A 20,045-nucleotide genomic window follows, 5' to 3' on the forward strand; every position below is an offset into this window, starting at 1 on the left:
AAGGAACAGATAAACTTCGACTCATATGCTTGTTCTACTACTCATTGAATTGCACATAAAGGCACGTTTTATAACATCAAGTTACTGATGCGTTTACGTGCAATCAATGCACAACCAACTCATAGGTAACAACTCATATCTCTAGGTTTGAAGACTTATAGGATATTACCGTCTCACGATCACTCGAGATAAATTCCATGAAGTGATACAAGTGAGCGTGGGTTTATTCCAATACTCATAACTTATGAGTACTCATGAATGTTGTAGCAACCATTGATGTGGCTAAACACCTTTAGTCATCTACAATCCCTATTCATGACAGTCTTGATTCATACCTACTTCCGACATATGACCGACTGTGGAGAGTTTGAATAAACTTATTATTCTGGAAGTCAAAACATGCAAAGCTGAAACAATAGTAAATAATTGACAATGATAGCAACACCTTACTCATGAATAAATCACAACTTTTATTCATCATCAAACGTCGATTACATTTTACAAGTTTAGAGTAGTAACTATCTAATCTGTAAAACTAATATCGTCCCTCAGCCCGATGCGTCTCGCATGCTGCAAATGCTTCACCCTAGTCAGTCCCTTCGTAAGGGGATCCGCAGGGTTCTCATCTGACGATACTCACTTTGCCACGAGGAGTCCCTCTTCTATCGTGTGTCTTATGAAGTGATATTTTCTTTCAATGTGTCGGGATCTGCCATCATCTCTTGGTTCCTTGGCTAAGGCAACTGCACTATTGCTGTCACAGAAAATCTCCATAGGCTCCTTAATAGCTGGTACAACTCCAAGGTCTCCGATGAAGTTCCTCAGCCATATAGCCTCCTTTGCCGCTTCACTCGCTGCTATGTACTCTGATTCACAAGTCGAATAAGCTACAGTCTCCTGTTTGGAACTCTTCCAAGTGATTGCCCCTCCATTTAAGGTAAAGACCCAGCCCGACTGAGAGCGGAAGTTATCCATATCAGTCTGAAAGCTAGCATCACTATACCCTACTACTCTCAAGTCATCACTCCCACCAAGGGTAAGGATCCAATCCTTAGTCCTCAGCAGGTACTTGAGAATATTCTTTACCGCAGTCCAATGAGCCTTGCCAGGGTTCCCCTGATATCTGCTGACCATGCTCAAAGTGAAGGCCACATCAGGACGGGTACAAGTCATAGCATACATGATCGAGCCAACAGCGGAAGCATAAGGTAATCGACTCATCTCAGCTATCTCATCTTCTGTACTCGGGCTCTGAGCCTTGCTCAGTTTGGCATTGCTTTGGATCGGTAATTCTCCTTTCTTGGAATTCTGCATGTTGAACCTTTTCAACACCTTATCCAAGTAGATACTCTGACTAAGTCCAATTAGTCTTTTACTCCTTTATCTTAATATCCTTATCCCTAGGATATAGGCAGCTTCTCCAAGATCCTTCATAGCAAAGCACTTCCCAAGCTAGGACATAACCTCCTGCAAGGTTGGGATGTCATTTCCTATGAGTAGTATGTCATCCACATACAGTACCAAAAAGCTAACTATACTCCCACTAGCTTTGACATACACGCAGGACTCATCTTCACTTCTTGAGAAACCAAACTCTTTGACCTTCTCATCGAAACAAAGATTCCAACTTCGAGATGCTTGTTTTAATCCATAAATGGATTTCTCAAGCTTGCACACTCTATTGGGGTACTCTGCACTGACAAAACCTTCTGGCTGATTCATGTAAACATTCTCAGCCAACTTTCCGTTAAGGAAAGCGGTTTTGACATTCATTTGCCATATTTCATAATCATGAAATGCAGCAATGGCTAGCATAACCCTAATAGACTTAATCTTTGCTACTGGAGAAAAGGTTTCATCATAATCAATACCCTGAGTCTGAGTAAAACCCTTCGCGACCAGTCGAGCCTTATGAGTGTGCACCTTCCCATCCATGTCGGTCTTCTTCTTGAAGATCCATTTGCACTCGACTGTCTTACGGCCTGGTACATTGTCAACCAAGTTCCAAACTTGATTGTCATACATGGACTGTATCTCGCTGTCCATAGCCTCCTTCCATTTAGCAGACTCTGGACCTGCCATGGCTTCCTTAACACTGTTAGGTTCATCCAGATTTACCAGTGTACTGTCACTGATAAATGTATCACCTTCCGTAGTAATATGAAATCCATAATAAAACTCAGGTGTTTTCCTAACCCTTGTGGAACGCCTCGGAAGTATAGATTCGTCGGCTGGATCAACAGGAATTTCCTCCTCAGGTTGATTGCTAGTGTCTGAGGTTCCTTCACCAATTGAGTCTTGAATTTCTTCAAGGTCAATTTGCCTCCCACTGTCTCCTTGGTTTATAAATTCTCTCTCTCGAAAGACCCCTCTCCTAGCCACAAAGACCACATTCTCACTGGGTCTGTAGAAGAGGTAACCAAAGGATTTTTGTGGGTAGCCGATGAAAATACATCTTTCACTTCGAGGTTCGAGCTTGTCATGAGTCTCGCGCCTCACTAAAGCCTCGCAACCCCAAATCTTGATATGGTCCAAATTGGGAACTTTCCCAGTCCACATTTCATGAGGTGTTTTGGCAACCTTCTTTGTAGGGACTAGATTAAGGATGTGGGCGGCAGTCTCTAAGGCATACCCCCAAAAAGAGATTGGTAGCGAAGCTCGACTCATCATAGAGCGAACCATGTCCAACAAAGTTTGATTACGCCTCTCAGCTACACCATTCAGCTGTGGTGTCCTGGGAGGTGTCAATTGTGAGACAATCCCACACTCCTTAAGATAGTCGAGGAACTCAGTACTAAGATACTCACCACCTCGATCGGATCGAAGCATCTTAATGTTCCTACCCAATTGATTTTCTACTTCCTGTTTAAACACTTTAAACCTTTCAAAAGTTTCTGACTTATGTTTGATTAAGTAGACATAACCATATCTACTAAAATCATCAATAAAAGTCACATAATAGCGATTAGCATCCCTTGTGGTGGTTTTGAATGGTCCACATACATCAGTATGTATAAGGTCCAACAAACCCTCACCCCTTGCACAAGTACCAATGAAGGGTGATTTTGTCATTTTTCCAAGTAGACAAGACTCACAACTATCATCCGACTTGAGGTCGAACGACTCCAAGACTCCATCCTTTTGGAGCTGGCCTATGCGTTTCTTGCTTACATGTCCAAGACGACAATGCCACAAAGATGCTTTATCCAAGCTAGTAGAAGAATCAATACATAATACACTATTTCCTAAATTATCTACAACCGATACAGCTTCATACACACCATCACAAGGTAATGCTTTAAAATAAAGAACATTATTAAAGAAAGCATTAATACTACCAACTTCATTATCAAAAGAAAAGGTAAAACCTTGTTTGTACAAAGCATGAGAGGAAATAATATTCCTCGCCATTTCAGACGAGTACACACATTTATTCAAATCTAACTTTAACCCACTATCTAGCAACCAAGTATAAACTCCAATCTTGGCAACAGGTGCAACCTTCTTGTTCCCCATGATTAAGTTTATCTTTCCGTGCTCCACATCCTCACTTCTTCTTAGGCCCTGCAAGTCACAACAGATGTGAATACCACAACTTGTATCAAGAACCCAAGAATTAGAGTATGGTGAGTTATTAGACAATATAATGTAAATACCTGCATGGGATGGTTTCACTTTCCCATCCTTGACATTCTGCAAGTACTTTGGGCAGTTTCGCTTCCAGTGCCCCTTATTTTGACAGTAGAAGCATTCAACATCCTTAGGGATGGCAGAAGGAGTGATAGAACCACCTTTGGTTCTAGATGATGAGCCTTCAAGGGACTTTCCCTTGGTACCCTTCGAAGGGTGCTTCCTCTTCTTCCCTTTGCCTTGCCCGATAGCCAAAACAGGGGTAGTAGTAGGAGTAGGAGTAGTAACCGACTTACTCTTAAGACCACTTTCGGCAGTCTTCAGAATTCCTTGAAGCTTACTGAGTGTGACCTCCTCCTTATTCATGTGGTATGTCATACGAAATTAATCATAACACGAGGGCAAGGAGTGCAAAATGATATCAATTGCCAACTCCTCAGGGAAGTTCACATTCAGTTTCATTAGACGGTCCACATACCTTTGCATTTTCTGCATGTGGCTCGTGATTGGTCCGCTATCCTTCATACGGTTAGTGATCATGGAGGAGATTATTTCATACCGCTCTTGACGAGCACTCTGATGGTACCTTTCCATCAGATCCTGATGCATCTCAAAAGGGTAATAGTCCTCATAGGACTTTAGGAGTTCAGCTGTCATGGTGGCCATCATGATGCATGCCACCTTGGTGGCATCTCTTTCACGTGCCTGATACTCAGCGACCTCCTCAGGAGTATCAGTGGACTCATCAAGCTCCGTTAGCTCCTTATCGAGGACATATTCCTTGTCCTCGTAACGAGTGACCATCCTGATGTTCCGGATCCAATCCATGAAGTTGGAACCATCAAAGATGACCCTCCCACAAAGGTTCATGAGGGAATAGGAGCCAGTAGGGTTAGAGCCCGAAGCATTGTTGTTGGAAGACATCTTGTTGAATCATAAAAGTGACGCTCTTGAACTTAGCTACCGCAATCATCTTTCTACCGCAACGGTTCAGCACCCGGAGTCAATCTTGTTCACCAACAACCGCATCAGCAACCGGAGTCAGCTACCGCAGTCAACTTAGCTAGATTACTTTATTTGTCTTTTATGTAATACACTCTATTATCCAGTATGCCTTGCACGACTGCTTATGGAGTTGTAATCTAGTGTAGTTTCTAAGTCTCTATAAATAGAGACTTACTCTCTTTGTATTCGATACTGGAGAACCGATAACTTATGAATTCTATCTAAATACACATTATGAGGTTATCTATCTATCTTTCTTCACTCATCTCTTCTTACTTAAATCTTATCATAATTCTGCTGATCATAATCCCTCTTCGGTGCAAGTCTTTCAGACTTAATCACTAAGCTTGATCTTCCTTATTAACTTGGAGTGAATGCATTCCTTGTTATGAATCAGCTTTAGTGTCTTCTTGATATAACAATTGCTGTCATTTCCATTCCTTTACATTTCCGCAACTAACTCTCTAACTATCTAACTATATTATTGTTGAGCTTTTAGATCCTTTGAGATTAACTATTCTGCATTATACTTATTCTAACTTTTGTTCAAGTGTGTCTCCAAGTTTTTCTCTCAACAATTGGTATCAGACCCAAAGTGGTTACTTTTTGAAAACGGAACTCTGATTTTTCAAAGAGCCTTCTAACCACTAAAGCTCATTTCTTCAAAACAAAAAAAAAACAATTTCAAATGGCACAATCATTATCTCTGAATGTTTCCAACAGTGTCGGTGGTTCTAGCCGAGCCCCAATACTAGTCGCAAATGAATATCATCACTGGTCACAAAGAATGGAAAGGTACTTGAGAAGACTGGGTAGAGATGTATGGCGATCCGTAGAAGAAGGACCACATGTTCCAGTCCTTACACCAGTCCAAACTGACGGCGCTGCAACCAGACTAAGAGGAGGTCAACCAGCCATGAGCCGTCCCACCAAGGATGATCTCGATAAAATGGAAAATGATGCTGTTGCTTTTTATGAAATCTCCTGCGGAGTTGCTCCTGACAACTTCGATATTATCATAAATTGCAAATCAGCGAAAGAGATCTGGGATGTTCTCAAAAACCTGTACGAAGGCTCAGAACAAGCACAAGATAAGAAGCTTACTATCGCAATCAACGAGTTCAACAACTTCAAAGCTCATACTCGAGAAAGTTTGGAAGACTCCTTCAAAAGGTTCAACTTGATAGTCACCAAGTTATCCAATGCGGGCACCATCCGCAGTAACCATGAAATCAATCTTCAGTTTCTTAATGGTTTGGGCAGACATTGGACTACGGCCAAGATGATAGTCCAAGGCGATAGAAAGATTCACTCCTTGTCACTTTACAAGCTCTATGGAGAGCTGCAAGCTCAAGAATCCACCGTACTCAAAGACTGTGCTGACTTCGGAGGACCACTTGCTCTCATAGCACAAGCTCCACCGCAGTCACCTTACCCTTCTTCGTATGACACTCTACCGCAGTCATACGAAGCGGATTCTGAATATGATGATGAAGAAGATTTTCAGAAGGCTATTGCTCTGGTTAGCCAACAGTTCAACCGTCTACCACCTCCTTCCTTCCGCAAGATACAGCAGTTCAACAAACCTCCATTCAACCGTAACTTCGGTTCTCAGAATAACCACTCTCGATTTCCCAAAAGTTCTCATCCACCACCGCAATCTAAAAATATTCAACCAAAGGAGGTACCGCAGTCTCCTCAAATCACTGACTCCGGTACTCCTTCAGAAGACAAGACTGATGTTGTAATTTGTCACAAATGCAACAAAGAGAATCACTTTGCACGAGATTGTAAGGCCAATGTAGTAAAAGACAGAGCATTCTACCTTAGAATGGCTCAAGAGTTGGAAGACAAAGAAAAAGTTGAAAAGGCAAGGGCATACGTGGCCCATGTCAAAAGAGACCATCAAGTCTGGTCATCCGGAGACGAAGATGAGGCCATCAACAGTGTCAAAGGAAAAGGGAAAATCTGCACGCTGGCCACTGCGGATGATGATGGGTCTACAATGTTGAACAAGAACTACTACTACATGGCAAAGGATGGAACACTAAGCATCGTCGAACAGGTAAAACTCATGATCCAAACTCTAAACTATAACATGCATGACTGTCAGCCTTACATAGATGATCTTAATGACACTTGTGCTGCCGTCCTTACAGACTATAATAAAGCCTTAGATGAGAAGAACATTGCGTCCCAAGAGATGTTCCACGTGAGAGGACGACTGGATAACAAAAGACTTAAGATGACAATGTTAGAGAAGGACCTAGAGTTAGAAAAGGATGCAAGAATGTTATGTAAAACCCAATTAGAGAAATCTTTGAACCAGAGAGATTTAGCTCAGAGAGAAATTGTACGCTTAAATCTCTTAATTGAAAATTTGTTTAATGAAAGTGAAGCTATTGAAAATTTGGTAAACAATGGAACCGTGGACAATACATACAATTGGGGTTGGTCAAATGGATATCCTACCTCAATGGATTCCTCACCCCGGTTCAACAAACACAGACTGTATGTCCCTCCAGACCGAGAATTTCATTTCCCTGTCAATGACAAGACTTTTCCCGAAGATATTAAAACTCACTTCGGTAGACTGCACAATTTAAGCAATAATTGTGTCATTGAGGAAATTATGCCGGAGGTTTCGGGTCACACATGTGATCAAATTCCTATCTGTGGCACCATCTATCCAAATTCTCAAACTTCATCCGTAGTTGATGAAGAGATTGTTGTTGAGGGCCCCGAAGTCTCAAAAGACTTTCCATCTCTGTCCTCAGACCGCAGTGTCTCTGACTATAGTCAAATGTCCCACAAATGTCCCACAAATGTCCCACCGAAGTTCCATCTAAGACTTACTCAGCGGTAGTCAAGTCATCCCTACCGAAGTCATCAATTCAAGGAACTGTAACTCTTCAGCCAATATTTCATGAACTACCTATAGAAAATTTTGAAGTAGGTCAATGTTCCCAAATTCCTGAATCCTCAAGTTCTGATGACTCACGTCCGCGTTTTCAAAATCATTCTAAGAATTCCAGGAAACCGCAGTTGAACAACAATGACTGCGGTTCACCAAAATCTTTGGCAAAAAAGGCTTTTAAAGAAGAAATCAGATCTCGTGGTACTAATAGACAAACTTTTTCAAAAAACAAGAAGCAAGTCAGATTTCCTAAATCCAAAAGTCCTGAAAAATTTGTTTTCTCTCACTACATTTCAAAAAACTCTTCTTTCAAGAAAACAAACAAAAAGGAAAGTTCAGTTTCAAAAGTCATTCCTACTCCTTCTCACACAACCCAAAAGGGTGTTCAGTCTTTTCGAAACTATGTTTTTCAGGTCTATTCTTCAAATGATCCTAAATGGAAAGGTATTTTACCCACTCTAACACTTTTAAAGTCACGTCAAAATTTCAAATGGAAGGGTATCTTACCAAATCCATCAAAAAGAATTCAGAAATCTACACGTGCTAAAACCTTTCATAAACAGACTTTTTCAAAACCCAAAAACACTCGTGTCAGGAATTACCCATCTCGGACCGGTAACAGATCCAAAACATCCTTAAAACCGCTGACCAATCACAGTGTTAGATCAAAAGACAAAATCTCCTTTTGTAAATGTCAGTGTAGTTGTCAAAAGGTTTTATCTCATGTCAAATCGAGTCAGAGTCAGAATCCTCGTATTTTTTCAAAAAATCACAACACTCCAAATCTACTCAAACACCCAGGACTAGGCTCAAAAGTTGACAAGAGACCTGTCCCTGCAACCTCGGACCATGCATCACTCAGAAACACATCAATTGTCCCAGGCTCCAAACTTGTTTGGATGCCTAAACTAACCGTGTAATTCTCAGGCTTTGTGCAAGGAGGAACAAGAAGAAGAGTGGTTAATTGACAGTGCCTGCTCCTTGCACATGACCGGAAGGTTAGAGTACCATCGGGATTTCAGGCCTATATGCAATGGTGGAAATGTCACGTTTGGTAACAATGCAAACGGTGTCATCCGAGGTTACGGTGTTCTCACTACGGGGAACTTTTCCATTCAGAAGGTTGCTTATGTAGAAAGCCTTAAACACAATCTCATCAGTGTTGGCCAACTATGTAAAGCAGGACATCGTGTTGAATTTGATGATCAGTTTTGCTACGTAATGACGAGTGATAGAAACACTTGCCTGATCAAATCTCGATCCGAAGGTACCATGTACCCTTTGGATGTTTCTCTAATCATTGGTAGACCGCAGTTGTGTTTCTTGTCCAAAGCTGTATCCGAAGTCAGCTGGCTATGGCACCGTAAGCTAGCTCATCTCAACTTCCGGTACATCAACAACTTAGTCACTGGAGAACTAGTCCGCGGTCTCCCTATTCTCAAATTTAGCAACGATACTCTCTGTCCGGCTTGTGAATGTGGTAAGCAGTCTAAAGCAAGTCACCCTCTGATAATGGACTCTTCTATTTCTGAACCACTGGAGCTATTACACATTGATCTCTGCGGTCCATCAACCGTAGCCAGCCTCCACCACAAGAAGTATATACTGGTTATTATTGATGACTATACACGCTTCACATGGGTCTTCTTCCACAGACTCAAATTAGAGACACCGCAGATCTTCATCAACTTCATCAAAGAAATCGAACTTCAGATCAAGCTTCCAGTTAGACGCATCCGCAGTGATAATGGAACCGAGTTCACTAATCATCTTCTTAACAGTTTCTTGGTGTCCAAAGGCATTTCTCACAACTTCTCAGCACCCTACACACCGCAACAAAATGGTGTAGTAGAAAGAAGGAACCGCACACTGGTAGAAGCAGCCAGATCCATGCTTAACTTTGCCCAACTTCCTCTCTACTTCTGGGCTGAAGCAGTAGCAACCGCATGCTTTGTCCAAAACCGAATTATCGTGTGCAAACGCCTCAATAAAACACCATATGAGGGCCTTAACAACCGCACGCCCAATGTTCGCTTCTTTCATATTTTTGGGTGTCGATACTTCGTGATCAACAACAGAGATCAGCTCAACAAGTTTGCACCGAAGTCCGACGAAGGCATATTCCTTGGTTACTCCACGAACAAGGTTGCTTATCGAGTGCTCATCAGGCGTACAAGGCTGATCATTGAAAGCTTCGATGTGAAATTTGATGATTCTCACATCCGCGACGCCCCTCCATCCACTGAAACCACCGCAATCATGGAAAGTGACATTCCTGCCTCTTCAGGTCCCTTGAATCTAGTTGAAGTCAACTATGAGGATCTTTTCGATCCTGTTGAAACGGCGAAACTATCCGAAGTTCTTGTGTCACCCGCAACTCAACAACAACATGCTGATGTTTCTGGACCATCTCTATCTGAAGTAGCCTCTCTCAGTACTTCCACCTCTCCGGTTGAGGGGGAAAGATCTACTCCAGATCTAGCCGGAACCGTCGAGGTTCCAGTACTTGATGTTGTTCAAATTCCTGTCCGCAGAGAAGCATTACCATCAAACGTATCTTCAGATTCGGATGATCTCATAGAAAATATCGACACTAGAACTGATCCAAGGATTGTCACTCTCCCATCCGCAGTCCAGGGGGAACCTTCTCAGGTTCCAGAGGAACTCCCATCTGCAACCCAGGGGGAACCTCTCCCAACTGCTCAAGAAAATTCTGTTCCAATAGATCAAGATGACTCAGCAGGATGTTCTCAAGTCCAAGGGGAACTGTCATCTCCAACCGCAGATTCCTCTGACATTCAAGATATTCCCTCTACCGCAGCTGCTGATCATTTGCTGCCACGTCTTCATGTATGCACAAAAGACCACCCACCAGGTCAAATCATTGGGAACCCATCCGCATGCATCCAGACTCGATCTTCCAAGGACCTATCTGATCACTGCCACTATGCAGCATTTATGTCCTCGGTAGAACCCAGAACGATCAAAGAAGCATTGCTTGAACCTGACTGGATAGCCGCAATGCAAGAAGAGCTTGAAGAATTTCAAAGAAATAAAGTTTGGCAGCTCGTTCCGAAGCCACGTGGTCACTCCATTGTTGGCACTAGATGGGTGTTCAAAAATAAGTTGGATGAATCTGGTGCGGTAGTCAGAAACAAGGCAAGGCTAGTTGCAAAGGGGTATAGTCAACTTGAAGGCATTGACTACGATGAAATGTATGCTCCGGTAGCACGTGTGGAAGCTATCCGGATCTTTCTTGCATACGCAGCCCACAAAAATGTCAAGGTACACCAAATGGACGTTAAGAATGCCTTTCTCAATGGGGAACTAAAAGAAGAGGTTTATCTTCAGCAACCTCCAGGCTTTGAAAATGTTGAATTCCTAGACCACTGCTACAAGCTTGAAAAGGCAGTCTACGGTCTGAAGCAAGCCCCAAGAGCATGGTATGAGACTCTTTCTGAATTCCTTGTCTCATCCGGGTACAAGAGAGGAGTGATTGATCCCACACTATTCAGAAAAGCAAATGGCGACCACCTCATGATGGTACAGATATATGTGGATGATATCATCTTCAGTTCGACTGGTCAAGGCATGGTGGATGAATTCGCTAAGCTCATGACCAACAAGTTCAAAATGAGCATGAATAGAGAGATTAATTTATTTCTAGGTCTTCAAGTGAAACAAGTACCGCAAGGCATATTCATTCATCAAGAAAAATACACCACTGAACTATTGAAGAAATATTCTATGGACAACTGTTCATCTGCTAAGGTCCCCATGGCCTTCGGTTAGAAGATCTCTCCTGATCCCTCAGGCGAATCTATGGATCACAAGACTTATAGAGGCATCATCGGCTCTTTGATGTACCTCACTGCAAGCAGGCCAGACATTGTCTTTGCAACTGGTGTATGTGCAAGGTATCAGGCTGACCCAAAAGTCTTGCATATGACCGCAGCCAAACAGATACTACGGTACCTGAAAGGAAGCAAATCTCTTGGTCTATGGTACCCCACAGGCAATGACTTCAGCCTGCAAGCTTTCACAGATGCGGATCATGCCAGATGCAAGCTCGATCGAAAAAGCACTTCAGGAGGATGTCAATTCTTGGGTGAAAGACTAGTCAGCTGGTCCTGAAGAAAACAAAGTTGTGTCTCTCTATGAACTGCAGAAGCTGAGTATGTGGCCGCAGCCAGCTGTTGCTCTCAAGTCCTTTGGATGAAAACTCAACTAATGGACTACGGGTATAGAATGTTGCGGATACCGATTTATTGTGACTCTGAAAGTGCTATTGCTATTTCTCACAATCCAATTCAGCACTCCAAGACTAAGCACATTGAACTACGGTATCATTTCATCAAAGACCACATCTTAAAAGGTAATATTGAACTCATCTTTGTCCCTTCTCATGAAGAGATTGCTGATGTGTTCACAAAAGCGCTTGATTCAACAAAGCTTAACATCTTCCTGCAAATGTTAGGAATGATGAATCCAGACCCGCAATTCTTTTCGAATTGTTAGCTACCGCAGACCATCCTTGGTCTCCGTTGCGGTTCTAACTGAGAATTACATGTGATAGATGGTTTTGGTACCGCTGTCTAGGTACCGCAACCATATATCATATGTATCTCTCATGGGTCTTTATGGTCTGTTATTACTAATCTTTGTACGAGTGTTTTCCTCTCAGTTTCTCACTGCAGTCTTTCCTTGTTCATCCGCAATGACGTTTCTCAACCGCAATGAAAGTTCCATCCGCGATGACGTTTCCAACTGCAATGAATTTTCCATCCGCGATCATCGTGATAATTTCTCAACTGTTTTATCAACTCTTGAATCTTTGTGTGCTATTTAATGATCCTTCATTAAGTTAAACATTAAAGACAAAAAAAACATTCTCTTTAGAAACTGCCACATTCTCTTTCTAAATAATCCTTGTATCAGACCTATTTTAGGGATGATGACAAAAAGAACGTTTTTCAATAAACTCATCCTTAATTTGTCCTTTCCTCTCCCCAATACGTCCCATCCGTTACAACTTCCTCTCCCATCACCCCCACGATCACCTGACGTATTAACATGCGTCTGACTTTACATTAAATGCAAAACCCCTTTTGGAAATCTCCCAAAATCTCTTCAAACCCGTTTTAATTATGTGTGGATGAGATTTAATCCAAAATTCATAGATTCCCCCCAAAACCCCAATCGATGTTTTATCCTATCCTTACCATTTACCTAGGGTTAAACATTTTTTCACCCCCCTTTATAAACCCATCTTCTTCCCCAACAATACTTTACGTTTTCTGAATATCGATTCTTTCTCCCAAATTCCTCAAAACCTTCAAAACTTTGAAGAACTCTGTTTTCTTCTCTCAAATCTTCAACAATGGTGAAATCAGGTGCATCAAAGAAGCAATCCAAGGCTTCAGGTTCTGTAAATCCAAGAGGTTCCGACTCTCCAACAATCGCTTCAAGTAATTTCAAAGCAATATTTAAAGATCATCCTTCATATAATGCTCCCATCAAGCTTATGATCAAGTTTCTCAAGAACCACCCTCTATTTGGTCCATTCGATGCATTTACAGACGTTGTTCCAGTTTCTACTCTATTCAAATGTGCATTATCTGCATATCGCCCAATGGAAAACCCCCAAGAAGTTCACCTCAATCTCATGAACGATTCTTTGGTCATCTTGTCCAAAGAAAAGTTCTTAAATGCCATTAATCTTCTGGTTCACCCTTCCATCAAGATTTTCTCACCTTCAATGGCAAACGTTACATCCGCACTCTACCAGATGGGGTATCAGAAAACAATTTAAGGGATTGGTGAGTTCAAAAAGAATCAGCTGCCTGCGGTATGGCAGTTTGTGTGTCATTTTGTCATCCGCTGCCTATCCGGCAGAACTGGAGGCATCGATAACATGGGACTGAAGCTACTGGAATTGGTATGGAGCATCTACACAGGCCACGATGTAAACTATGGACAAATCCTTTGGGACGACTTCCTCCAATACATTCCCAAAGAGCACCCAAGGGAGAACCCAACCGAGCTCACATTTGCACGGTTCTGGTCACTTTGCATCTCAGACTTACATGCGGATGCTGGAATAGACATGGGTAGTGACATCAACTTTTTTGTCTCTAAGGATCTTAAAAGGTACAACCCTTTTTCTGATCAAACGATATTTGGCCCGATCCGTAGACTCCCTACTCATATCCTTTCCTCTCTTGGTCTTGAGACTGCTGATGTCTCAGACCACATTGAGGCTACGGAGGGTATTGCCCCATACCCTCCTACCCCGCCTCTTCCATCCGCAACCATTATCCCTGAGGGTACCGCAGTCCCCTCTTCCACTACACTATCCAATCTTTCTCAAAGAAGAAAGCAGTTGGCAACCAAGAAACAAAGAACACCCAAGAAGGATGCTCCTAAACGAACCGCACCCACCAAGAAACGCAAAACAAAACCTGCCCCAACCATATCTAGCAGTGATTTAGATGAGGATAGGCATCCGATTTCTATCCTCAAGAAAAGGAAAACAACCGATACCACTATCCATATGCGTGACCGGACTGATGCTGAAGCCTCTCAACAAGCTCCAGTAGTCCTTGGGGTGCCCGCACACCCATTCAACACCACCATCATTTTCCAGTCAGACTCACAAAGTGAGTCTGATTCTTAACTACGTGGAGACTCCCCCCCAGTGCACTCCCAAGAGGACGACACTGGTTCATGCCCTAAGGTCTCCAGGGCTTCCCGACTGCATTTCTTTTCACCAGAGGAGTTGCGCTCCATCCTTTTTTCTGTCACCCAAACACTACAAACACCTTCCCACCCGTAGGGCACTTCTTTCGCCCATGCCAGAACTGAGCAGAGGCCAAACTTGACCACGGATCAAGGAGACCGAGGAAGCTCAGGAAATCCTACTATGCTTTCATCTTTTACAGGTGGTTTAGGCAGGGTGAGCACAAATGTGCAAGGATCCGTGGACCCGAAGGACACTTCGGTGCGCTTTGAAGGATTTGACGGTGATGCATCCAATGACTCTTGGTTACAGTACAATCCGGTAACTGAGTCAGACAAGAAGAAGTATGTTGCGTTCCAAAGGGCTTTCCAATCCCGCAAGGAACAACAAATCAAGCAGCAACAATAGAAAGAACAGGAGATCCAGTCCGTGGCTAGATATTGGGTAAATGCCATCAGCAATGCCAGTACCATAGCCACCATTCAAAAAGTTCAGAACTGGATGGATCAGATGGCTGAAACAATTTCAAAAGCTCAAGCTTCAGGTGCAGCCACAGGTACCTCCAAAGTTCCTCCTACTCCAACTCCCATTCCATCTCCCACTCCTACAGTCAATCCATCACAAGACGAAGAACCTGCAATCGAACTCAGTTCAGCTCCCACCTTAGGTCTTGATGATGAAGACATCCAAGAAGTAAACAAGCCAAGCCCTTCTGATGATGACCTCATGATGTTTGAAGAAGAGTAGTCCAGCGGTTCTCAACATTCGACTTCCAAGCCTAAAGAGAAGAAGAAAAAGAAGAAGAATGTTGTCACCCAGAAGGAGTTCATGAGCCTTCAAGCCAAAATCGATCAGATCTTGGCTGCGGTCCAGCCTACTCAACCGCAACCTGAAGACACTCCAGGACCGCAGTCACTGATTGAAAGAATAGAGCGTCTGGAAACAAGGGAACGCATGGCTGCTGAACGAATCTCTCTCAAAGTAGAGATGGGGATCCGGTCCCTTGACAATAACCGCAAGGCTGACCACAAGGACTTCATGGCTGCAGCGGAACGCCTCATCACTAAGGTGACCGCAATCAAAACGGATCTTCAAGCGGCCATCGCGGATCAAGCTTCTCAGTCTCAGAAATTGATAGATGAGACTCATACTGCTTATGAGTCCACTATCTCTATTCTTCAAGCAACCATCAACAGACTACAGAAATCTCTTTCCTCCAACTTCCATGGCCCTGAGATCCTCCAGCTCACCAAAGAAATCCACAAATTACTCTTCAGCTCCTCCACTCCAAACAACCAACAATTGGCAGAAGCTCTCAAAGCTCAGTTCCAAGACGTCTTCAACAAGGTGGATGGACTTAAGCAATGGCTTGAGGAAGCACCGGGGTTGCATCCCTCAAGAGGGGGAAGTGATGAAGAACAAGAAGTCCATCACTCTGATACTTCTATTCATCAGAGTCCCCCCATCATCACTGAAAAAATTCACACATCACCGCAACCATCTCAACATACTCCATCTCCTCACACTTCACCTCCAAAAGATACTCCCAAAAAGCCAGAGACTCCTCCGCACTTCAAGAACTTGGCTGAAAACATGTCTTCTCCAAGCACCACAGACTCCCCTGCCACCGCTCAAAGGAAGCATGATTGGAAAGCAGCCAAGCTGGCAGAGTTAATTTGGAGAGAATGCGGGTTTGACACCATGATGGATGAGTCCTTGATCAATTCTTGGATCAATCCGCACCGCAGGCTCCTAGACGAAGATTACAGACCGCACCTCACTTATGCTGAACCCCCTGCTGATGGATACTGGGATATACCAATTTCTCCAAATGCCAAGTACTTCATTGTATTTGAGCAGTTTGACCAAAGCCTTCCAGATCACAAGAGACTGCCAATGGAGTTTGAGAGACTTAGTCTTTTTCACGCTAAACATGCCTCCTCCATTGAAAGCATATGGTCTAACGACAGACCATCCGCAGTCAAGAACTACAAAGTCAGGAAATTTATGAAGGCTGACTACATCCAGTATACCCTCACCAGAAGGGAGCATGACTATATCCGCACCCAGGCAGACTTTCCTTGTATGAATCCGGAAGAAATCTTCCTTATTGCCAGGGTGTTCCAAAACAAGTCAGAAAAGCACCCTAAAATGCAGATAGCGCTTGAAAAAGCCAACTCTTTTCTGAGGGATACGGTCTGTGACTTTGCCAAGATAGATGCGGATATCTACCCCACCATCCTCAAGAAGTTTGATCTCCCACCTTTTGAACCTGTGCCAATGCCTATCGAAGGCTTCCAAGAAACATCTCTAGGCGCAACAAACTACCCTGAACTTGGAGTCATATTCAAAAGGAAGACTGACAACGTCAAATATTTCATTCCTATGACTGCCATGCACCGCCTGACCAAGAAACAACTTGACATCTGCCGGACCGTAATTGAAAGATCGAAGCATACTACCGCAGAACTCAAGTTCGAGATCACAAGAAGAATCACATGGTTGGAAAACGTCAGGAAGTTCTGGTGGATTTTGATCAAGTTCCTCAAACTTGATAGCTGAACCGGAGTTAAAGAGGCCACTTAGGGGGAAATTGTTGAATCATAAAAGTGACCCTCTTGAACTCAGCTACCGCAATCATCTTTCTACCGCAACGGTTCAGCACCCGGAGTCAATCTTGTTCATCAGCAACCGCATCAGCAACCGGAGTCAGCTACCGCAGTCAACTTAGCTAGATTAATTTATTTTTCTTTTATGTAATACACTCTATTGTCCAGTATGCCTTGCACGGCTGCTTATAGAGTTGTAATCTAGTGTAGTTTCTAAGTCTCTATAAATAGAGACTTACTCTCTTTGTATTCGATACTGGAGAACCGATAACTTATGAATTCTATCTGAATACACATTCTGAAGTTATCTCTCTATCTTTCTTCACTCATCTCTTCTTACTTAAATCTTATCATAATTCTGCTGATCATAATCCCTCTTCGGAGCAAGTCTTTAAGACTTAATCACTAAGCTTGCTCTTCCTTATTAACTTGGAGTGAATGCATTCCTTGTTATGAATCAGCTTTAGTGTCTTCTTGATATAACAATTACTGTCATTTCCATTCCTTTATATTTCCGCAACTAACTCTCTAACTATCTAACTATATTATTCTTGAGCTTTTAGATCCAATGAGATTAACTATTCTGCATTATACTTGTTCTAACTTTTGTTCAAGTGTGTCTCCAAGTTTTTCTCTCAACACATCTGAAAAGAAGAAAACAAGTTTAGATTAGATATATCAAATCCTTAATAATACACCCAAATGTAATATTAAGGCTAGGATCCAACACAATATATTATAACTTAGAAGAGGGATGCCGTAATCTAAGCTATAACATATTTGAAGGTAGGTGAATGACGATTCACCAATTTCCACCATGAAAACGAAATGAATTATTAGGTTTAATTGGTTTTGAAATTCCTAGATTCTTTTGAGATTCATTGAACTTTTCAATGGCATGTTTCAATCTCGATTGTGCCCTTCAAGTTTTGTGACTGGGATGCTGAGGATCACAAAACAAGGTGTGAATAACCATGCAAATTCACTTGGTACCCTTAATATTGTCACGTAATTAATGTGCTGATTAACCACACACGCTCCATCGATCTATGATAAACATTAAGTCACCCTTCGTGATCCTTACTAGTCCAAGTTAGTGTGCCGGTTAACCACGCATGCTCCACCAACAACTTGGTAAGGTACAAAGTGTGAATTTCATGGGTTAGCACCATATTCACATTTTCCTAAATAACTAAGATTGGGAATTTATTAAAGGTTTAGTTACTTTATAATATTCATTATACTTTTAATGAGAATTTAAAGTCATTGTCCTACCCGTTCGGCTAACGACCCTCCACCGATCAAGGAAGCGGTGGGTGAGAATGGACACCCATTAAGTTGCCATTTTATAGGCAACAACCTTATACCCCCCTTATAGACCGGCTTCGTGAATGAGGCCTACTAACGGTAAAACGACTTAATCTTATACATATATATAATAATTAACCATTAATGTTATAAATAGTATAAGGGTTGAATTTTAACTTTTAAAACTCTAAGGGTTTGGAATTAAAGTATATTAAAGTGTGTGTAACTTTACAAATTCCAAAACTTGAGGACAAGTTTTGAAACTATTCAAAACTTTTCATTTCATAACTTATGAATTAAAGGTTCATAAAATGAAGACTCTTCATTTTCATGTAACTTATGTGTTTTAAGTGTGCATAAATGAAAATGACCTTTGGAAATCCATAACTTGAGGACAAATTATGGACTCCATTAAAACACATAAATGATCAAGAATTATCAATAAACAATTTAGCAAATAATTCCTATGATCTAACAGTAATTCATAAGAACATGAACATCATATCAAAAATTCCAAGAACATATGAACACATATCATCATGCAATTTTGATATAAACCATTGTAAATGGATTAACATAAACATTACACCATCTAAAACATGTTTTATAACACCAAAACAGTTTAGGGTAATGTTTCTAGTCCCTTTCCAGCAGCAAAACTTGAAAATCTGCATTCTGAGGCTTCTACTCGTCGAGTGCACGAACCTACTCGACGAGTAGGATGAATTTACTCATGGACTCGGCGAGTCCCCCCATGGACTCGGCGAGTTCATGCTGCAGAATGCAGAAAACTTGAGTTTTTCAACAAGTTTGCGTCAAGTATCAAACAAACAAGCCTAGGCTCTGATACCACTGTTGGGTTTTGAGCAAACTAACACTCCTAAGGTGTTCATGCAACCCTAGAAACCTTGGATCTATGTTTGTCTAAAGTACATGCAAAATAATTTTCCAAGGTTCATAACCTATCTAGCATACATGGGGTACATTTAAACATAAAAGATACTAGAAGAATTGCATGCCTTTGTTAGTGAGTTGATTCCTTGGGAGTTTGAGAGCCAAGCACCAATAATGTGAATGCCTCAAATGGAAATCACAAATCACCACAAACTTGGAAAACTTATGAGAGATCACTCTAATACTCTAGAAATCGGCCACACCTTATGCACACACACATAGTGCCTTTTCAAGCACCATAAGCCTCTTTATATAGTGTACATGATTAGGGTTATGAACCATGCAAACCCTAATAACCCATGTCTTTTCCTATTCTAAGGATCCATGGGTTAAAAGCTCCATGGATCATCCATGGACTCCCATTCAAGCTTAGCCCATTTCCTTATGAGTGTTAGCCCACACTATATAAGTACAATAGCCCATTATTTAATTAGTCACCTTATGATCACTAAATTAATTCATAATTAATTTAAGATCAATACCAATTAAATAATACAATTTCATATAATATATTATAACTTATAATATATTAGTAGGCCGCAAATATACTCTTCTCATAATGTTATCCATATAAATAGTTCGGGTGAAGTGCAACCCAAATGAACCATGCCGGGTCGGGTCAAGTATATACCAAATAAGTTATGGACTTAGACACCTTATCCAACACATACAACTCGGCGAGTCGAGGACAGGACTTGTTCATATGATGAAGATGAACTCGACGAGTTGTTCATAAAACTAGGCGAGTCGGATGAAGCTTCATCCGGGGTGGTTTTAGAAGGAGAACTCGTCGAGTCGTTGCTAAACTCGACGAGTAGAGACGTGGATGAGGACAGTTGAAGAGATGGGGACTCGACGAGTTGGTGGCCTAACTCGGCGAGTC

The sequence above is a fragment of the Lactuca virosa genome, chromosome 4 (assembly GCF_052849685.1).
Source record: "Lactuca virosa cultivar CGN04683 chromosome 4, Lactuca_virosa_CGN04683_v6, whole genome shotgun sequence".
Classification (NCBI taxonomy): Eukaryota; Viridiplantae; Streptophyta; class Magnoliopsida; order Asterales; family Asteraceae; genus Lactuca; species Lactuca virosa.